The sequence below is a fragment of the Triticum urartu genome, unplaced genomic scaffold (assembly GCF_056163025.1).
Source record: "Triticum urartu cultivar PI428250 unplaced genomic scaffold, HENAU_Tu73 scaffold2, whole genome shotgun sequence".
Taxonomy (NCBI): domain Eukaryota; kingdom Viridiplantae; phylum Streptophyta; class Magnoliopsida; order Poales; family Poaceae; genus Triticum; species Triticum urartu.
Window position 1 is genome coordinate 11,093,740 of NW_028260368.1, and position 19,606 is coordinate 11,113,345.

A 19,606-nucleotide genomic window follows, 5' to 3' on the forward strand; every position below is an offset into this window, starting at 1 on the left:
GATACGCCTTATTTGAATTGACTGAATAATTATAATTCAGAAAAGAAAAATCTTTCTTTGGGATTCCTGGCATTCTACGACTCTTTTCCAGACTAATTAGGAATTCTTTTCTTGGTCATTGAGATTCGTGGATAATTTAGAGTACTATTTAGGGATAGATCGTACCTCTTTTTTTATCCCCTCGAACAAATCGAAATGATTGAAGTTTTTCTATTTGGAATCGTCTTAGGCCTAATTCCTATTACTTTAGCGGGATTATTCGTGACTGCGTATTTGCAATACAGGCGTGGGGATCAGTTGGATCTTTGATTGAGTCATTTTTTTTTTTTGATTGACCTCCTCCAGACCAGAGAGGAGGTCAAATTGAAATTGGAGTTACAATTCAATTTTGTTAAGTTATTTTACTCTGCTTCGACATAAAATAGATGGAATCACGCTCTGTAGGATTTGAACCTACGACATCGGGTTTTGGAGACCCGCGTTCTACCGAACTGAACTAAGAGCGCTTTCATTCATTCAAAAAGAAAATCTTTTTCTATTCCTAATGTATCTCACGTACGTATAGTCTCCACAAATTCAAGTTATACCCACTTTACTTTAATTGATCTCGTCGCTACTGCCTATAAAGAAGAAAGAAGTAATAGGTAGGGATGACAGGATTTGAACCTGTGACATTTTGTACCCAAAACAAACGCGCTACCAAGCTGCGCTACATCCCTTTTCCAAATTAAATTGTTGTACAATGCCATTGTACACAATTCCTGTCTTCTTTTCCACATCATAATTTTCTTCTTCTTTCTTTCTCTATCTATATATAGAACCCTCGTGTCATTTCTTCTTTTTGGTCTCATATAATTAAGGAATTATATACATATAAAATCCAATATAATTTCGCCTATAAAAGAAGGATTACTTTTCCTTGGTAATATATAGGAAGAAGGGGTCATCTTTTTCTTTTTTAGGGATAGGAAAATTTCGTCGATATGGTTCATTTTATATATAGCATAACAATCTTGGGCAAGAGTTTATGATCATATATGTATTCCAACAAGGAAGGAGGATTTTCAATGCGGGATATAAAAACATATCTCTCTGTAGCACCCGTGCTAAGTACTCTATGGTTTGGTGCTTTAGCAGGTTTATTGATAGAAATTAATCGTTTATTCCCAGATGCTTTGTCATTCCCTTTTTTTTAATTCTAGTTATTGCTATGGGAGGGATAGATTTCTTCGTGATATGACAAAATTTGATCCTTTTCAATCTTTTTTTAGTATCGGAAGGAAAAAGAAAGAAAAGATGGATTGGGTTGAACCTCAGAGTCATTAAAAATTTGGTAAACCCCATTTTTGAAAATAGAAATTCAATTTAAAGGGGTACCCAAGCTAAATAAGGCCTCAGAAATCAGAGCATAGAAAAGGCGGGGCTGGCTAATTAAATGAAAGGATTTCGAACCAAAATCTTTGCTAATTCGACAAGGATTGTATTCTTTAATTATTTCTCTATTTTTTATTACTTAATTAAAGAATAAAAAAAAATTATTCTAATGAATTTTATTCTTCTTCTTCGGATTCAAAATAGAAGAATAAAAGAATAAGTAGAAGAATTAAGTTAAGTCAATCCAAAAAGAAAAGGAGGTTCATGGCCAAGGGAAAAGATGTTAGAATCAGAGTTATTTTGGAATGCATCAGTTGTGTTCGAAAAGGTGCCAATGAGGAATCGACGGGGATTTCTAGATATAGTACTCAAAAGAATCGCCACAATACACCCGGACAATTAGAATTCAAAAAATTTTGTCGTTATTGTCGCAAGCATACGACTCATCACGAAATAAAGAAATAGGAACATCGGTGTTTGATCTTTCCAAACAACAGAAAGAGTAAGAACTTCATATTTAATATATAAAGAAAACATAGTATAGAATACAAAATACAAATCAACTCATCTGATTTCCGGTAGATATTATTTCATATGTATAGAGGGTATTCATATACTATAATATGAATCAAATAAGATATGGATCAAAGAAAAACTACTTCTTCTGGATCCTAAATTAATAAAATAAAGAAGTGAATTTTCAAATTTTCAAATTTTAAATAAGGAATAAATCATGTATACATCTAAACAACCTTTTCTTAAATCTAAGCAACCCTTTAGTAAATCCAAGCAAACTTTTAATAAATCCAAGCAACCCTTTCGTAAATCCAAGCAAACTTTTCGTAAATTCAAGCAACCTTTTCGTAAATCTAAACAACCTTTTCGTAGGCGTCCCCGGATTGGCCCGGGAGATCGAATTGATTATAGAAACATGAGTTTAATTAATAGATTTATTAGTGAACAAGGAAAAATATTATCGAGACGAATAAATAGATTAACCTTGAAACAACAACGATTAATTACTCTTGCTATAAAACAGGCTCGTATTTTATCTTTCTTACCGTTTCGTAACTATGAGAACGAAAAGCAATTTCAAGCCCAGTCAATTTCAATAATTACAGGTTCTAGACCCAGAAAAAATAGACATATTCCTCAATTAACGCAAAAGTACAATTCCAATCGAAACTTAAGAAACAACAACCAAAATTTAAGAAACAACAACCGGAACTTAAGTTCCGATTGTTGATGTTTTATTCGAATTCGAAAGGGCCAGACCTATATATATTATAAAGAAAGTAATCCAGCTCGTTGATTCCTACCACTTAATCTTAATTTATTGTATCTTCCCGGAGTTCCCTCTCCGGGAATTCATCTTTTATTATTCCAGTATATTACTTTATTTATACCTTTAATTGATGATCTTTATTTTATTGGAAATCGTGTAAAGATTATTTGGATTTGATACAGCTACTTGTGCAAGCATTTTACGATTAAGAATCAATTTCTTCTTGTACAGGTTGTGTATTAATTTACTATAACTATCGAATACTTTATATACCCGCGTTGCTGCGTTTATCCGAGTGATCCACAAACGACGAAAATCCCTCTTTTGCCTACCTCTATCTCGATGAGAGGAAACAAAAGCTCTTTTTACCTGTTGGGTAATCATTCGATTAAGTCTTAAATGAGCCCCTCTAAAGTTTGAGGCAAATGAACGCATTTTTGTTCGTCGTCTCCGGGCTATATATCCTCGCGGAACTCTGGTCATTGAATCAAATTAACCTTAATGAATAACTAATGATTTCTCTTCTTTTAGCCACCCTTTTTCTCATTAATAACAAAACTAATTATTCCGATATATAAAATATTAATTCCAATGGCTTTTGCTATAGTAACCTTCCCAACCACGATTTTTTATTCCACTCCGTTCAGTTATTTCTATACGAAATAACAAATTCATTCTAATAATACTAAAAAAAATAGTGGGTTCCATCGTTTCTATGGTTCCCTTTTAAACGGTGAGGCCCTCTCTATACACCGGAGCCCTTTCTTTCATCAAAAGGTATTGCGAACTTGTATAGTCCACATTCTTTGGCTCTACCTATCCATTATAGAGTAAATAGCTCTTTTCACAATAAGAGTTATCCATACAGTGACGGTATTTAATTATGAAAGTTGGCTAAGTAGCTGACCCTGTTAGTCCGTTCTTTTAAGATAAAGGAGCATAAGCCTTTTTCTTTTTATTACTATTTCCTCCGCTTAATGGATAACCATTTGCTACCAATGGGAGAATTGCTTCTTATTTCCAATTTAGATAATTGGATTTGCACCAAAGGAAACCATAAATTCCATATACCATAGAAATCTAGGATAGAGAAGCTATATCCTATTCATTGGTACTAATCATGGATACTTCAATTTTTTTTATATTTGTTTGAAGTCATGATCTGAACGAGTCGCACATACACCCTAGCACATGTTCCTCGACGCTGAGGGCATCCTTTAAGCGCGGCCGTTTTTCGAGCATTTCGTATTGGCTGTCTTGCGTTTCTAATAAGTTGTTTAACCGTCGGCATGTTGTATGTATATAGAAAAAAATGGATTGGTTTAGATCCATCTTAACCTGATGATTGCTCATCATGAAGTCTTTCTATTTTCTATTAAATCGAGGAAAACACGAATTTAGCTGTGAAATAACTTTACAAGAAATCCGGACACTACCAATCCTTAAACATTTCTGGAAACCACACTGGATCAGTATCGCAGTGCTTGTCAATCATTTCATCCCCTACAATATCGACAAGTCCATAAGCTTTGGCTTCGTCTGCTGACATAAAAACATCCCTTTCCATGTCTTCGGATACAACCCAAAAAGGCTTGCCTGTTCTTACTGCATAAACCCTTGTGATCATTTCGCGAACTTTGTGTAACTCTTCTACTTCTAGTAAAAATTCTGGTGTCCTTGCCCGATAATAAGCACTAGCAGGTTGGTGAAGCATAATCCTCGCGTGAGGGAATGCTATACGCTTGGTGGGTTCTCCTCCAAGCAGAATGAAGGACGCCATGGAGGCGGCTATTCCGAGGCATATTGTATATATATCTGGTGTCACCGTTTGCATCGTATCAAAAATAGCCATTCCTGAGATTAGCCACCCGCCTGGGGAGTTTATAAACAAAAAAATATCACTAATTCCATCTTCTATACTCAGATATACCATGAGACCTGTAATATGATTCGTGATCTCGCAACGAATCTCTTGACCTAAAAAAAGTGTCCTTTCTCGATACATAACATTGTATAAGTCAACCCAAGTCGCTTCTTCATCTCCAGGAATCCGGTAAGGTACTTTTGGAACACCAATGGGCATATTAGATTAATATTATTAAATTTAAGTAAGAAAACCACACTTTAATATGGAAACGTAAGAATGGAACAGAAAGAAAGAATCCGCAGTTTATTGTCTTAATTTTTATTCTTATTCTATATGAATATTATAGATTCTATTAATACGTAGATTGAAAGGTTATACATATAAGGAATGTAAGACAGATTGAATAAAGAAAAGGGAATGGGTGATTTGAATGCTAAACAAAGAGGGGTAGCGATCTATTCTTCGTTTTTTCCAAATTGGCCAAGTTACCCATTGCATATTGGCACTTATCGAGTATAGAATAGATCTGCTTCTCTTTCTTCTTATGAACAGAATTGGCTTCTTATTTTTAATGGAATGAAATAAATATTCGCGCTTTCTGACACAGAATCCCCTAGAAGGGTTAGGTACATAGGATATGGATAGTCTTTTTCAATGCGATAAAATAAAGCGACATCGTGTCTATTTTTCTTTGCTAAAGGGGTATTTCCATGGGTTTGCCTTGGTATCGTGTTCATACTGTCGTATTGAATGATCCGGGTCGATTGCTTGCGGTGCATATAATGCACACAGCTCTAGTTTCTGGTTGGGCTGGCTCAATGGCTTTATACGAATTAGCAGTTTTTGATCCCTCTGATCCTGTTCTGGATCCAATGTGGAGACAAGGTATGTTCGTAATTCCCTTCATGACTCGTTTAGGAATAACGGATTCGTGGGGTGGTTGGAGTATTTCAGGAGGAACTGTAACAAATCCGGGTATTTGGAGTTATGAAGGTGTGGCAGGTACGCATATTGTGTTTTCTGGCTTGTGTTTCTTGGCAGCGATCTGGCATTGGGTATATTGGGACCTAGAAATATTCTCTGATGAGCGGACGGGAAAACCCTCTTTGGATTTGCCCAAGATCTTTGGAATTCATTTATTTCTTGCAGGGGTGGCTTGCTTTGGCTTTGGGGCATTTCATGTAACGGGTTTGTATGGTCCTGGGATATGGGTATCCGATCCTTATGGACTAACTGGAAAAGTACAAGCTGTAAATCCAGCGTGGGGTGCAGAAGGTTTTGATCCTTTTGTTCCGGGGGGAATAGCTTCTCATCATATTGCTGCGGGTACATTGGGTATATTAGCGGGCTTATTCCATCTTAGTGTCCGTCCGCCTCAACGTCTATATAAAGGATTACGTATGGGCAATATTGAAACTGTACTTTCCAGTAGTATCGCTGCTGTTTTTTTTGCAGCTTTCGTAGTTGCTGGAACTATGTGGTATGGGTCAGCAACGACCCCAATCGAATTATTTGGGCCTACTCGTTATCAGTGGGATCAGGGATACTTTCAGCAAGAAATATATCGAAGAGTTAGCAATGGTTTAGCCGAAAATCTTAGTTTATCAGAAGCTTGGTCTAAAATTCCCGAAAAATTAGCCTTTTATGATTATATTGGTAATAATCCGGCAAAAGGGGGATTATTCAGAGCAGGCTCAATGGACAATGGGGATGGAATAGCTGTTGGATGGTTAGGACATCCCGTCTTTAGAGATAAAGAAGGACGTGAGCTTTTTGTACGCCGTATGCCTACTTTTTTTGAAACATTTCCGGTTGTTTTGGTAGATGAGGAGGGAATTGTTAGAGCAGACGTTCCTTTTAGAAGAGCAGAATCCAAATATAGTGTTGAACAAGTAGGTGTAACGGTGGAGTTCTATGGTGGCGAACTTAATGGAGTAAGTTATTCTGATCCTGCTACTGTAAAAAAATATGCGAGGCGTTCTCAATTAGGGGAAATTTTTGAATTAGACCGGGCTACTTTGAAATCTGATGGTGTTTTTCGCAGCAGTCCAAGGGGTTGGTTCACTTTTGGTCATGCTACCTTTGCTTTGCTCTTCTTTTTCGGACACATTTGGCATGGCGCTAGAACATTGTTCCGAGATGTTTTTGCTGGTATTGATCCAGATTTGGATGCTCAAGTGGAATTTGGAACATTCCAAAAAGTGGGAGATCCAACTACAAGGAAACAGGCAGTTTGATACACATTGTTATAGTATCTTTCACCTCTCTTTTTTGATTTGACATGGGAAACATCTCCCATCCTTTCTTTGACTCTTTTTCTTTCTTTATATGGGAAATTATCCCAAATGACAAATGAATAGGTGTGGAAGTTATAATTGTAAATAAACCAGGATCGAATCTATGGAAGCATTGGTTTATACGTTCCTTTTAGTTTCGACTTTAGGGATAATTTTTTTCGCTATCTTCTTCCGAGAACCACCTAAGGTTCCACCAACTCCAACTAAAAGAATAAAATAATTTCATTTAAGTAAGAAGTCCCCCTATCTGGGAGACTTCTTACTTAAATTAGTCTCCGTGTTCTTCGAATGGATCTCTTAATTGTTGAGAGGGTTGCCCAAACGCGGTATATAAGGCATACCCAGTAAAGCTTACAAGTAAACCAGATATGGAGATGGCGACTAAAGTTGCTGTTTCCATTTTTATAGAATTTCAAGATTACAATGGATCTACGAAAAGATCGTGTATTTACAACTACAACGGAATAGTATACAAAGTCAACACCAATGATTAAATAGAATTTATGGCTACACAAACCGTTGAAGATAGTTCTAAACCTAGGCCAAAACGAACTGGTGCAGGTAGTTTACTGAAACCCTTGAATTCGGAATATGGGAAAGTCGCCCCGGGTTGGGGGACTACTCCTTTTATGGGGATCGCAATGGCTTTATTCGCTATATTCCTATCTATCATTTTAGAAATTTATAATTCTTCCGTTTTACTGGACGGAATTTTAACCAATTAGGTTTCTACTAACTAAAACTAGGAAGTCAGAGTTTTTCCATCCAAAAAAGCCTTTCTAGTTTAAGATCTACATTTCTAGATATTATGGTAGTTCGACCGCGGAATTTTTTTGTTTCGGTATCTCTGGAATATGAGTGTGTGACTTGTTAGAATTGATCCTATTGATAATACATAGAAAGGGCCTGTTATCTCTATCAAGATGATTCTAATTCGTCAGATATTATTTATTCTAGTATCTGGAACACGAAATAGATAGAGTGGATCAAAAAAAAATGGAACTATGATTCATACTCACTATTAAGACCTCGCAACCAGACTGAAAAATTCAAGTAGTTCTTAAATAAAAATAAAAAAGAAATTTTCTTCCTTCCAATTTTGTTTGCCCAAAAGACAACTTTTTTTCTCTCGATTTTGTCGAGTCATTACACTGATTCAATAAATGATTATCAAGCGGTTCTTATTCGAAGAACCCTTGCCTTTTGTTTAGCTTGAGACTAAATCATCGTGGCTCTAGTATGAATCTAAGGTTTTAATTGAACTGATTCATAGGATCTCAACAAGATAATTTCTATATTACGCATAAAAAAACAAATCCTTTATAGGGAAGAGAAAAGTCAAGAAGCCTCTAATGACCAACATAAGGGAAAGGAAGAAAGAAAGACGCGCCAACTTGAGATTTTTTGGCATTATCATCACAAAGAAGATATTCCGGATTTTTCTTATTTGATATCTTCAAGGCAAATCGACCCAATTCAGTGGCTGATGAAGTTTTGAACCTTTTTTCTAATATTCGTTGAAAATTTTTGTGTTTCTGCTTGAGCCGTACGAGATGAAATTTTCATATACGGCTCTTAGAGGGGGACTCGGGTTAGTTACCTATCTCAATAAAGTATATGATTGGTTTGAGGAACGTCTTGAGATTCAGGCAATTGCAGATGATATAACTAGTAAATATGTTCCTCCCCATGTCAACATATTTTATTGTTTAGGGGGAATTACACTTACTTGTTTTCTAGTACAAGTCGCTACCGGTTTTGCTATGACTTTTTACTACCGACCAACCGTTACAGAGGCTTTTTCCTCGGTTCAATACATAATGACCGAGGCCAACTTTGGTTGGTTAATCCGATCAGTTCATCGATGGTCAGCAAGTATGATGGTTTTAATGATGATCCTGCATGTATTTCGTGTGTATCTCACAGGGGGATTTAAAAAACCCCGCGAATTAACTTGGGTCACAGGTGTGGTTTTGGCTGTTTTGACTGCATCATTTGGTGTAACTGGTTATTCTTTGCCTTGGGATCAAATTGGCTATTGGGCAGTCAAAATTGTGACAGGTGTACCTGACGCCATTCCGGTAATAGGATCGCCTTTAGTGGAGTTATTACGCGGAAGTGCTAGTGTGGGCCAATCCACTTTGACTCGTTTTTATAGTTTACATACCTTTGTACTGCCTCTGCTTACTGCCGTATTTATGTTAATGCACTTTCCAATGATACGTAAGCAAGGTATTTCGGGTCCTTTATAGGGAAGGCATATCATAGAGAATTATAATTATCATATATCATATCGGGTAGGTTTTGGTATTTCATTGCTACAAGCATGGGTTATTGTAAAATAACACATGTCATTTGGATACTTCTCTTCAACTCCAAAGTATTTTTATACAATACAAATAGTTGAAGTTAATTTTACGAAAGAAAAAAGGCGGATTATGGGAGTGTGTGACTTGAATTATTGATTTGGCCATGCAGATAAAGAATTGGATCTGCCACATTAGAATTCACAACCAAAGGTGTCTCCGCATCCAATCAACATGTAAGTCCCCTACCTAGGAAGGATAGGCTGGTTCACTTGAGGAGAATATCTTCTATGATCATACCGCAACCATGTCATCCATGAACAGGCTCCGTAAGATCCCATAGAGTAGAAATGGAATAAGTCATGTGACATGATCCAGTTCTCTATTTATTACACTTACCTTTTTATTATAGTATGGAAATGCATTCATTTTCTTTGCATCGATTGTGATCCGCAATACTATCGGAGTAAAAGAAGGGATCTAAGGAAGAATGTAGGCTAAACTTTTTGATTTTTTATTAGTAACAAGTAAATATTTTGTTTGGAGGTAAGAAACTTGCGATATTGAGGGGATAAATACCAACTAATCAAGAGACATGAGACAATCCACAAAGCAATTGATCATGATCAAATTTGTAAGCCCACTTGGATATTGAGCATTTACCCATAAGAATAGGATTATTTTCAATGAGTAGTTGTAGGTGCAACTTCGGAAAAGAGAATCTGATAAAGCTTTTCTTGCCTAGAGTCATTGAGTCATTATAAACCTTAATTCTATTAAGGATCTTCCGCGGTCTTATTTCTTTCACTCTTGCTCGAGCCGGATGATGATAAATTCTCATGTCCGGTTCCTTTGGGGGATGGATCCTAAAGAGTTCACCTATCCCAATAACAAAGAAACCAGACTTAAATGATCCTGTATTAAGAGCTAAATTAGCTAAAGGGATGGGACATAATTATTACGGGGAACCCGCATGGCCCAACGATCTTTTATATATTTTTCCAGTAGTAATTCTAGGTACTATTGCATGTAATGTAGGTTTAGCGGTTCTCGAGCCATCAATGATTGGTGAACCGGCAGATCCGTTTGCAACTCCTCTGGAAATATTACCCGAGTGGTACTTCTTTCCCGTGTTTCAAATACTCCGTACGGTACCCAATAAGTTATTGGGCGTTCTTTTAATGGTTTCTGTGCCAACAGGCTTATTGACAGTACCTTTTCTAGAGAATGTCAATAAATTCCAAAATCCATTTCGCCGCCCAGTAGCTACGACCGTTTTTTTAATCGGTACTGTAGTAGCTCTTTGGTTAGGTATTGGAGCAACATTACCCATTGATAAATCATTAACTTTAGGTCTTTTTTAGATATTTTTTGATTCATTCAACCGTGAAGTACCATAGGTATCTAGGAAATAGTTACTTCCAAGTGAATCTTCCCTAGATACCTAAAATCCATTTTATTATGATCCATTTCGCGAAAATATAGATTGTACCAAAGATGCTAAATTGTTTTCTTTTTATTCTAACTCGAAAAAGAAGAAGAAAAAAAATTGCAATGGATTTAAAACGAGAGTTTATTCTTAAGTAAATCAATTGGGAGATGCTTCTCTAGAGTGTCCCATATATGTTTTCTATCTTCCATACGAAAACTGTCAATTCTCAGAAGATCTTCTTCAGTCTTACTCAAAAGGTCCAATAGTGTATGTATATTGGCCCTTTTTAGACAATTATACGTTCTAGAAGTCAATTCTAATTGATCAATAAAAATACAATTCAATGGAATTCCTTTTTTGTTTTTCTTTAGATTAGTTAATCTTTTTTGAAAAGTAAAAAGGGGTGGAGTAAACCTGTTTTTATTTTCTTCGAAACTAGCGCCCTCTTCCTCCGCGTGTAGAAAAGGAAGAAATAAATCAATCAAATTACGAGAAGCCTCATAAAGTGCTTCCTTAGGGGTTAAACTTCCATTAGTCCATATTTCTAGAAAAAGTATCTCGTGTTTTTCATTTCCATTCCCACAAGAAAAAATACTATAATTCACATTTCGAACAGGCATGGATACAGCATCTATAGGATAACTTCCATCTTGATAGTTCTTTCTGAGTTCTGTCTGATATCCACGATCTCTCTTGATCTGTAAATCAATACAGAAATCAATGGGCTCTGTCAAGTTAGCTATAGGTTGTGCCGTATCAACGATTTCTACGGAAGGCGGTAAGATGATATCTTGAGCAGTTATGTATCTAGGACCTTTGACGCAAATGGATGCGTCTCTAACTCCATAGAGATTACTTCTCAATACAATTTCTTTCAAATTTAGTAAAATTTCTTGTACGGATTCTTCAATACCTGCTATTGTAGAATACTCGTGCGGCACGCTCCCAAATTTTGCACGTGTGATACATGTTCCTTCTATTTCTCCAAGTAAAGCTCTTCGCAAGGCAATACCGACGGTGTCCGCTTGACCTTTTCTAAGCGGGGACAGAATGAAACGACCATAATAAAGGCGCTTACTATCTACTCTTGATTCAACACACTTCCACTGTAGTGTTTGAGTGGATCCTGCTACCTCCTCTCGAACCATAATAGACTAGTATTATTATTTTATCATTGAATCGTTTATTTCTCTTGAAATGAAAGTTGAAAGCGGGTTAATTCTTTTACAGACGTCTTTTTTTAGGCGGTCGACATCCATTATGCGGCATAGGTGTTACATCGCGTATACAACTTAATCGCACACCACTTTTAGCAATGGCTCGTAATGCGGCATCTCTTCCACTACCAGCGCCCTTTACCATAACTTCTGCTCGTTGCAAACCTACTGTACGAATAGCATCTACTGCTGTTCTTTGACCAGCATAGGGTGATGCTTTTCTTGAGCTTTTGAATCCACAAGTACCGGCCGAGGACCAAAAAACCACCCGACCTTGTGGGTCTGTAACAGTTATAATGGTATTGTTGAAACTAGCTTGAACATGAATAACCCCTTTTGTTATTCTACGTGCACTCTTCCGTAAACTAAAACGTGCATTCCTACGTAAACCAATACGCACTTTCTTACGTGAACCAATTTTTGGTATAGCTTTTGCCATATTTTATTATCTCATAAATATGAGTTAGAAATAAAAAAAAGAAAAAAAGATACAAAGATATCCGTTTCAGGGTAAAATAAACCCTTTACTTTAATTATTTTAAATGAAATTATTTTATTTGGAATTGGAACATTTCCGCGGGTACTTTTTTTTACTTTTTAGAAAGTAAAGTTCTTTTTCGAAAGATTACCCCTGTCTTTGTTTATGCTTCGGATTAGAGCAAATGACTCTAATTCGTCCACGCCTACGAATCAGTCGACATTTTGTACAAATTTTACGAACGGAAGCTCTTATTTTCATATTTCCGTATCCTTTTTTAAACTATGAATCTAATCTTTTGGAAAAAATAAGTCTCTTCGCTTGAATTTTAGAACTTAGAATTTATTACCCTAGAAAAAAAAAGAAAAACCTAATCCTTTGAATCTTTGGTATCCTTCAAATCTTCGCTATCCTTCAAATCTTCGCTATCCTTCGAGTCTTCGATACGCTTCGAATCCTTATGGGGAAGTCTATAAATTATACGTCCCTTGCTTGAATCATAACGACTTACTTCAATTTTGACCCTATCCCCCATCAGTATTCGTATAGAACTAGACCGTATCTTTCCTGAAATATAGCCTAGGATGATGGTGTCATTCTCTAGCCGAACGCGGAACATTCCATTGGGTAGGGCTTCCGTAACTAAACCTTCGAAAGTTACTTTTGCTTCTCTCGGGTTTTTTTTTTCTCTCCTATTTTTTTTTTCTGTCATATTTTTTTTCTCCTATTTTTCTATTTTTATTTTAAAAATAGGAAGGGCGAGATAGAATTCGAGCACTATAGGCGGGGCGATTACCATATATAACATAAGACTTCTCCCCCAATTCTGTTTAGTCGAGCTTCTCGATCTGTCATTATTCCTCGAGAAGTAGAAAGAATAGCAATTCCCATTCCACCCAAAACTTTAGGAATTCCTTGATAGTTGGTATAAATTCGTAAGCCGGGTCGGCTGATACGCTTTAAAAAGGTTCTTGTTCTATATATTCCTTTTATAGTCTTTCTCTTTTGATGTCGCAAAGTTGAAACCAAGAAATATCTGTTACGTTCCTGATGTTTCCGAACACTTTCAATAAAACCCTCTCGTAGAAGTATTTTAACAATGTTTTCGGTAATATTTGTAGATACTACTCGAACTGTTCCTTTTTTATTCATGTCCGCATTTCTTATAGAGGTTAGTAAATCAGCAATAGTGTCCTTGCCCATAAGACTCTAATTCTAGGTTCCTCCTAATTTTTCTATAATCAACATGTTTTCTTTTTTTTTTTTTCATTTTGGATTTTAAAACATATACGTAAAACACAATCTACTAAATTAATTCTTTGGTCTCAATTTCGCCTACTAGTATTTATAATACTTCAGGAGCTAATGAAACTATTTTGGTAAAATTCAATTCTCTCAATTCCTCGGCAATCGCGCCAAAAACTCGAGTTCCTTTTGGATTGCCTTTTTGATCAATTATAACCGCAGCATTGTCATCATAGCGGATTATTATACCGTCTTCGCATTTGAACTCTTTACATGTACGTACAATTACAGCTCGAATTACTTCGGATCTTTCTAGAGGCATTTGGGGCAATGCGTCTTTGATTACAGCAACAATAACATCACCAATACGAGCATATCGCTGATTACCAGCAGCTCCTATGACTCGAATACACATCAATTTTCGAGCTCCACTATTATCTGCTACATTTAAAAGGGTCTGAGGTTGAATCATATTATTTTGATTTCAATTTGTTATTTCAATGCAAAAGGATGAAAGAAATATTGTCTTTCCAGAAAGAAAAACCGAGCATTTTTTTTTATCTTCCATACCCCTTTTAGGGTTCTATATCTCTAATCGAATAAATTGACTTCGTATGGGCATTTTACTGGCAGCTATGGAGATAGCTGCTCTAGCTACAGTTTCAGATACTCCCCCCATTTCATAAAGTATACGACCAGGTTTAACAACGGATACCCAATATTCGGGGGACCCCTTTCCCGAGCCCATACGTGTTTCCGTGGGTCTTAGTGTAACCGGTTTGTCGGGAAATATACGTACCCATATTTTTCCACCACGACGTGCATATCGTGTTATTGCTCTTCGTCCTGCTTCTATCTGTCTCGCCGTGATCCAAGCGGGTTCAAGTGCTTGAAGAGCATATCTACCAAAACAAATACGATTGCCTCGGCAGGATTTTCCTTTCATTCTTCCTCTATGTTGTTTGCGAAATCTGGTTCTTTTGGGGTTATAGTCGATGGTTCTCTTTCTTAGTTCCATCTCTACTGCAAAACTGGACATGAGAGTTTCTTCTCATCCAGCTCCTCGCGAATGGAATCAGAAAGCATGTAAATTTCTCTAATTCATAATATTCCAAAATATTACGGTACGGATAGATACACATTAATAGATAATAGAAAAAGTTCGGTTTTTTTTATATTGAATTTGTTAAAACAGAAAAATATAATATATAGTCAAAAAAGAAGATCTAGAATATATCCAGATGTGTGTGTATATTTATCTAAATTCTATATTTATAGATAATGTAATCCTTCTTAAAAAAATCCTTATTTTTACTCTTATTGAATCGCGGTAAAGTATTCTAATTCAATAAGAATTTCGCGGGCGAATATTTACTCTTTCCTGTCTTATTTGTTAATTTATAAACTTACCAAATAAGACAATTTTTTTGGTTTGTTCCGCCATCCCACCCAATGAAGTGTTAGGATTCTTTTCAATAAAATCCTATGGAATCATAGGTTCTGTCGTTCCCACTGCTTCTCCTTGAATGGTTAGGTCTGAATCCCGCAACGGAGCTTCCAAAAAATTTCTTTCCGAGTTAATTTTCTCAGTTTTATTAACCCGGGCGGCTCTTTATTATTGCTTTAAATTTGTAGTTCTTGTTTCAAGTTACAATTTTTAATTCTCTATTATTTTTATTATATTGATGCTTTATCACATTGCCTTTTATGATGTAATTCATAGACCATACATAGTGGAATCCTATATCTTATTTATTTCCTCTTCCTTCTTTCTATCATCCCTCCCTTTATCCACATCCCTTTAGTTTTGCTTCACAACCTAGAATCCCTTTTCTTTTTTAGAGAAAAAATTGCAGTTGCTACAACTATATGACACATCTACTCATTTATGTTATGATAGAGGTATTTATTCATATAGTGACTGTTTCTTAGTTAGGATCTCGACAATACGAAGCAATAGGTTGGTTATTAGTTAATTTTCTATAATTACTAAGTTTTTTTCTTAAAAAAAAGAAAAAAATAACGAGTCACACACTAAGCATAGCAATTATATTAAATGATTTATCAATTTTCATTAAATCTTATAGAAAGAGGTATAATTTCTTCTTTTGCAGGGATTTCAGGAAAAAAGTCTCTTGTCATTTTTTATTCTATCAATGGACAGAATCCGAAGACAAGATTACTTATTCTTCGTCTACGAATATCCAAATTTTTACACCTAATACTCCATAGATAGTCCGAATTGGATAGCAGCAATAATCAATTTTAGCGCGAATTGTTTGGAGGGGAAGTCTACCCTTTTTAATAGATTCGGCGCGTGCAATTTCTTTTCCTCCGAGACGACCCGCAATTTTTACTTTTACTCCCCTTATATCTGCTTTTTTAGTTAATTCAATGGCTTTTTTCATTGCCTTTCGGAATGAAACTCTATTTTTTAATTGGAAAGCTATATATTCTGCAAGAATGTTAGGCTGTCTATAAGGTTCTTTAACTTTTTCGATAGAAATATTAAATCTCTGGTTTACAGAGTTAATTTCCTTTTGTAGATCTTTCTCTAATTCTTCGATTGCTCCTTTTTTCTTTAATAAATTTGGGAATCCAATATGGATTATGACGTGGATCGTATCGATTTCTTTTTGGATTTCTATATGTGTAATTACTTCGGAACTTGAACCTGAGTCCATTTTTCTATTATGTGTAATTACTTCGGAACTTGAGTCTGATTCTATTTTTCTATTCGAGCCCTTTTTCCTATTCTTTTGTATATAGTTCTTGATACAATCCCTTATTTTTTTATCTTCCTGTAGACCTTCAGAATAATTTTTTGGTTGTGCGAACCAAAAGGAATGGTGTTTTTGGGTTGTACCAAGTCTGAAACCGAGTGGATTTATTTTTTGTCCCATATTTTTCTATTCTATATTTTTTTTACTGGGAATCGAAATCTTAGATGGATCTAAAGGTTATTTAGATTTCTTTACTATATTTAGTACAATTGTTATATGACACATGCTTTTTTTTATGGGGAAACTACGTCCTCGAGCTCGAGGTCTGAATTTCTTCATAATAGTACTCCTACTGACTTCGGCTTTAGTAATAAATAAATTCGCTTTGTCGAAATCCCTATAATGAGTAGCATTTGCGGCTGCCGAATAAACCAACTTTAAGATGGGATAAGATGCTCGATAGGGCATGAGGTTCAGTATCATAACAGTTTCCTCGTAGTAACGCCAGCGAATCTCGTCAAGAACTCTTTGTGCTTTGAAAACAGACATAGGGATACGTTTTTGTGCTTTGAAAACTCTCTCGAACTTAAGTAGACGATCGGTTGGAACTTTCCTTGCGAGTTTCCTTAGCCCACTTTTCTTCTTCTTTATCCTAGGGATATACTTTACTAGTTTGAAACTTGTCATAAATAAGGTTATTCCCCGCCTACCTTTACTTTATTTTGAATCTTTTTTTCTTCTTAATCTTTCTATTCAGAATTCAGTTAACGACGAGATTTAGTATCCTTTCTTGCATTTTCATAACTCGTGAAATGCCGAGTAGGCACGAATTCCCCCAATTTGCGACCTACCATAGGATTTGTTATGTAAATAGGTATATGTTCCTTTCCATTATGAATCGCGATTGTATGGCCAACCATTGTGGGTAGAATGCTAGATGCCCGGGACCACGTTACTATTGTTTCTTTCTCCTCCTTCATATTGACCTTTTCTATCTTTGCCAATAAATGATGAGCTACAAAAGGATTCGTTTTTTTTCGTGTCACAGCTGATTACTCCTTTTTTCCTTTTTAAAGAGTGGCATTCTATGTCCAATATCTCGATCGAAGTACGGAGGTCAGAATAAATAGAATAATGATCAATGGAAAAAAGAAAAAAATCCTTTAGCTGGATAAGGGGCGGATGTAGCCAAGTGGATCAAGGCAGTGGATTGTGAATCCACCATGCGCGGGTTCAATTCCCGTCGTTCGCCCATCGCATTATTGCAAATTCCAAAAATGCAATTTTCCATATTCCTAGTTACGTATTTACTTACGGCGACGAAGAATAAAACTATCGCTATATTTTTTCCTTTTCCTAGTTCTTCTTCCAAGCGCAGGATAACCCCAAGGGGTTGTGGGTTTTTTTCTACCAATGGGAGCTTTCCCTTCACCGCCCCCATGGGGGTGGTCCACAGGGTTCATAACTACCCCTCTTACTACGGGGCGTTTACCTAGCCAACACTTAGATCCGGCTCTACCCAAACTTTTTTGGTTCACCCCAACATTACCCACTTGTCCGACTGTTGCTAAGCAGTTTTGGGATACTAAACGGACCTCCCCAGATGGTAATCTTAAAGTGGCCGATTTACCCTCTTTTGCAATGAGTTTCGCTACAGCACCTGCTGCTCTAGCTAATTGCCCACCCCTTCCACGTGTGATTTCTATGTTATGCATGGCCGTGCCTAAGGGCATATCGGTTGAAGTAGATTCTTCTTTTCTCTCAAAAAACCCCTTCCCAAACTGTACAAGCTTCTTCCAAAGCATACGGCTTTCTAGATGTATATGACGATCTCTAGACAGATGGATCTTATATGAATCATATGATGAAGTACCACATGAGTGGATATATAGGAAAGGAATCCAAATCTGCCGAATCGCTCATGTTATGATCTTCTACATCCTAGGTCTCTGCGTTCCGTCATCTGGCTTATGTTCTTCATGTAGCATTCAGATCGAATGACTCTATGAAATTACGTCGATACTTCCACATATTATGGGTAACGTAGGAGACATCCCTATTTTCCCCCGGGGGTCTTAATTACCACTGCTTAGCTTTCAATTTGCCTCTGACCATCAAATTAAATGTGAATAACCCGTCCTCCTCTCTTTGAAACAAGGGGCGCTTCCGGTTCTGTGCGTGCTTCAAACAATTTTGTCTTCTCCATATTACCATATCTCTAGAGCCAATAATTTTCTATGAGGAACTACTGAACTCAATCACTTGCTGCCGTTACTCAACAGTTTTCTGTTGAGGTCTATCCCGTAGAGGTAGTCAAATTGGATCAGTGATCGATTTCTAGGTTTCGTCGTAAACCTAATTGGTTACTTCCAATTACGTAAATCAATAGTTCAAACCGCACTCAAAGGTAGGGCATTTCCCATTGATATAGGAACTTTTGTACCAGAAACAATAGTATCTCCAATTATAGCCCCTCTGGGATGTAAAATATATCTCTTCTCACCATCCCCATAGTGTATGAGACAAATGTATGCATTTCGATTAGGGTCGTATTCTATGGTTACGATTCTACCAGATATGTCTTTTTGATTCCGTCGAAAATCTATTTTACGGTATAGGCGCTTATGACCTCCCCCTCTATGCCTTGCGGTAATGATTCCTCTGGAATTACGACCTTTACCACAACGGTGCCGTCCATGGATCAAATTATTTCGTGGATTGGATTTCACTTGCCTGTCTACGGTTCCCTTGCGTGTGCTCGGGATAGGTGTTTTGTATAAATGTTTCGCCGTATTATTAAGTATTCTCCTTTAGTTTTTTTCTCTATCTAGAAGTGGAATAGAATAACCCGGTTGAAGGGTAATGATCATACGTCTGTAATGCATTGTATGGCCCAGAATAGGTCCTATTCTTCTACCTTTTCCAGGTAGTCGATGGCTATTCACAGCTACCACCTTAACACCAAAGAAGAGTTCGACCCAATGCTTTATTTCTGTCTTAGTGAATCCCGATTCGACATTAAAAGTATATTGATTCTTTCCCAATAAACGAAGACTTTTTTCTGTAAATACTGCGTATTTGATTCCATCCATAAATCGACTTTCCCTCCTATGCTCTGAGTTCCAGTATCGATAAGAATTCGAGTTCTTATTGTTCTTATGTTATGGTATGAATATACCATACCAATTCGTTATGTATGGATGATGGATGAGATTCCATGGATAGAGAGCCAGTTCCAATAGACTTATGGAATGTTCCCGTTCGTGTGCATCCAGCAGGAATTGAACCCGCAAATTTACCAATTATGAGTTGGGCGCTTTAACCATTCAGCCATGGATGCTTAACAGGGATCATCGTACATCGTAAATAACCAATTTTCATA

The 19,606-nt window shown here is 36.5% G+C and overlaps 2 non-coding genes across 2 annotated transcripts; both read right to left on the reverse strand.

The window, feature by feature from the left end:
- Positions 1-432: 432 nt before the first annotated feature.
- TRNAW-CCA (transfer RNA tryptophan (anticodon CCA)) lies at positions 433-506 on the reverse strand. The gene has a single exon. It is a non-coding gene; the product is annotated as a tRNA-Trp (tRNA).
- Positions 507-645: 139 nt separating this feature from the next.
- Positions 646-719, reverse strand: TRNAP-UGG (transfer RNA proline (anticodon UGG)). Its single transcript has one exon. It is a non-coding gene; the product is annotated as a tRNA-Pro (tRNA).
- Positions 720-19,606: the final 18,887 nt, after the last annotated feature.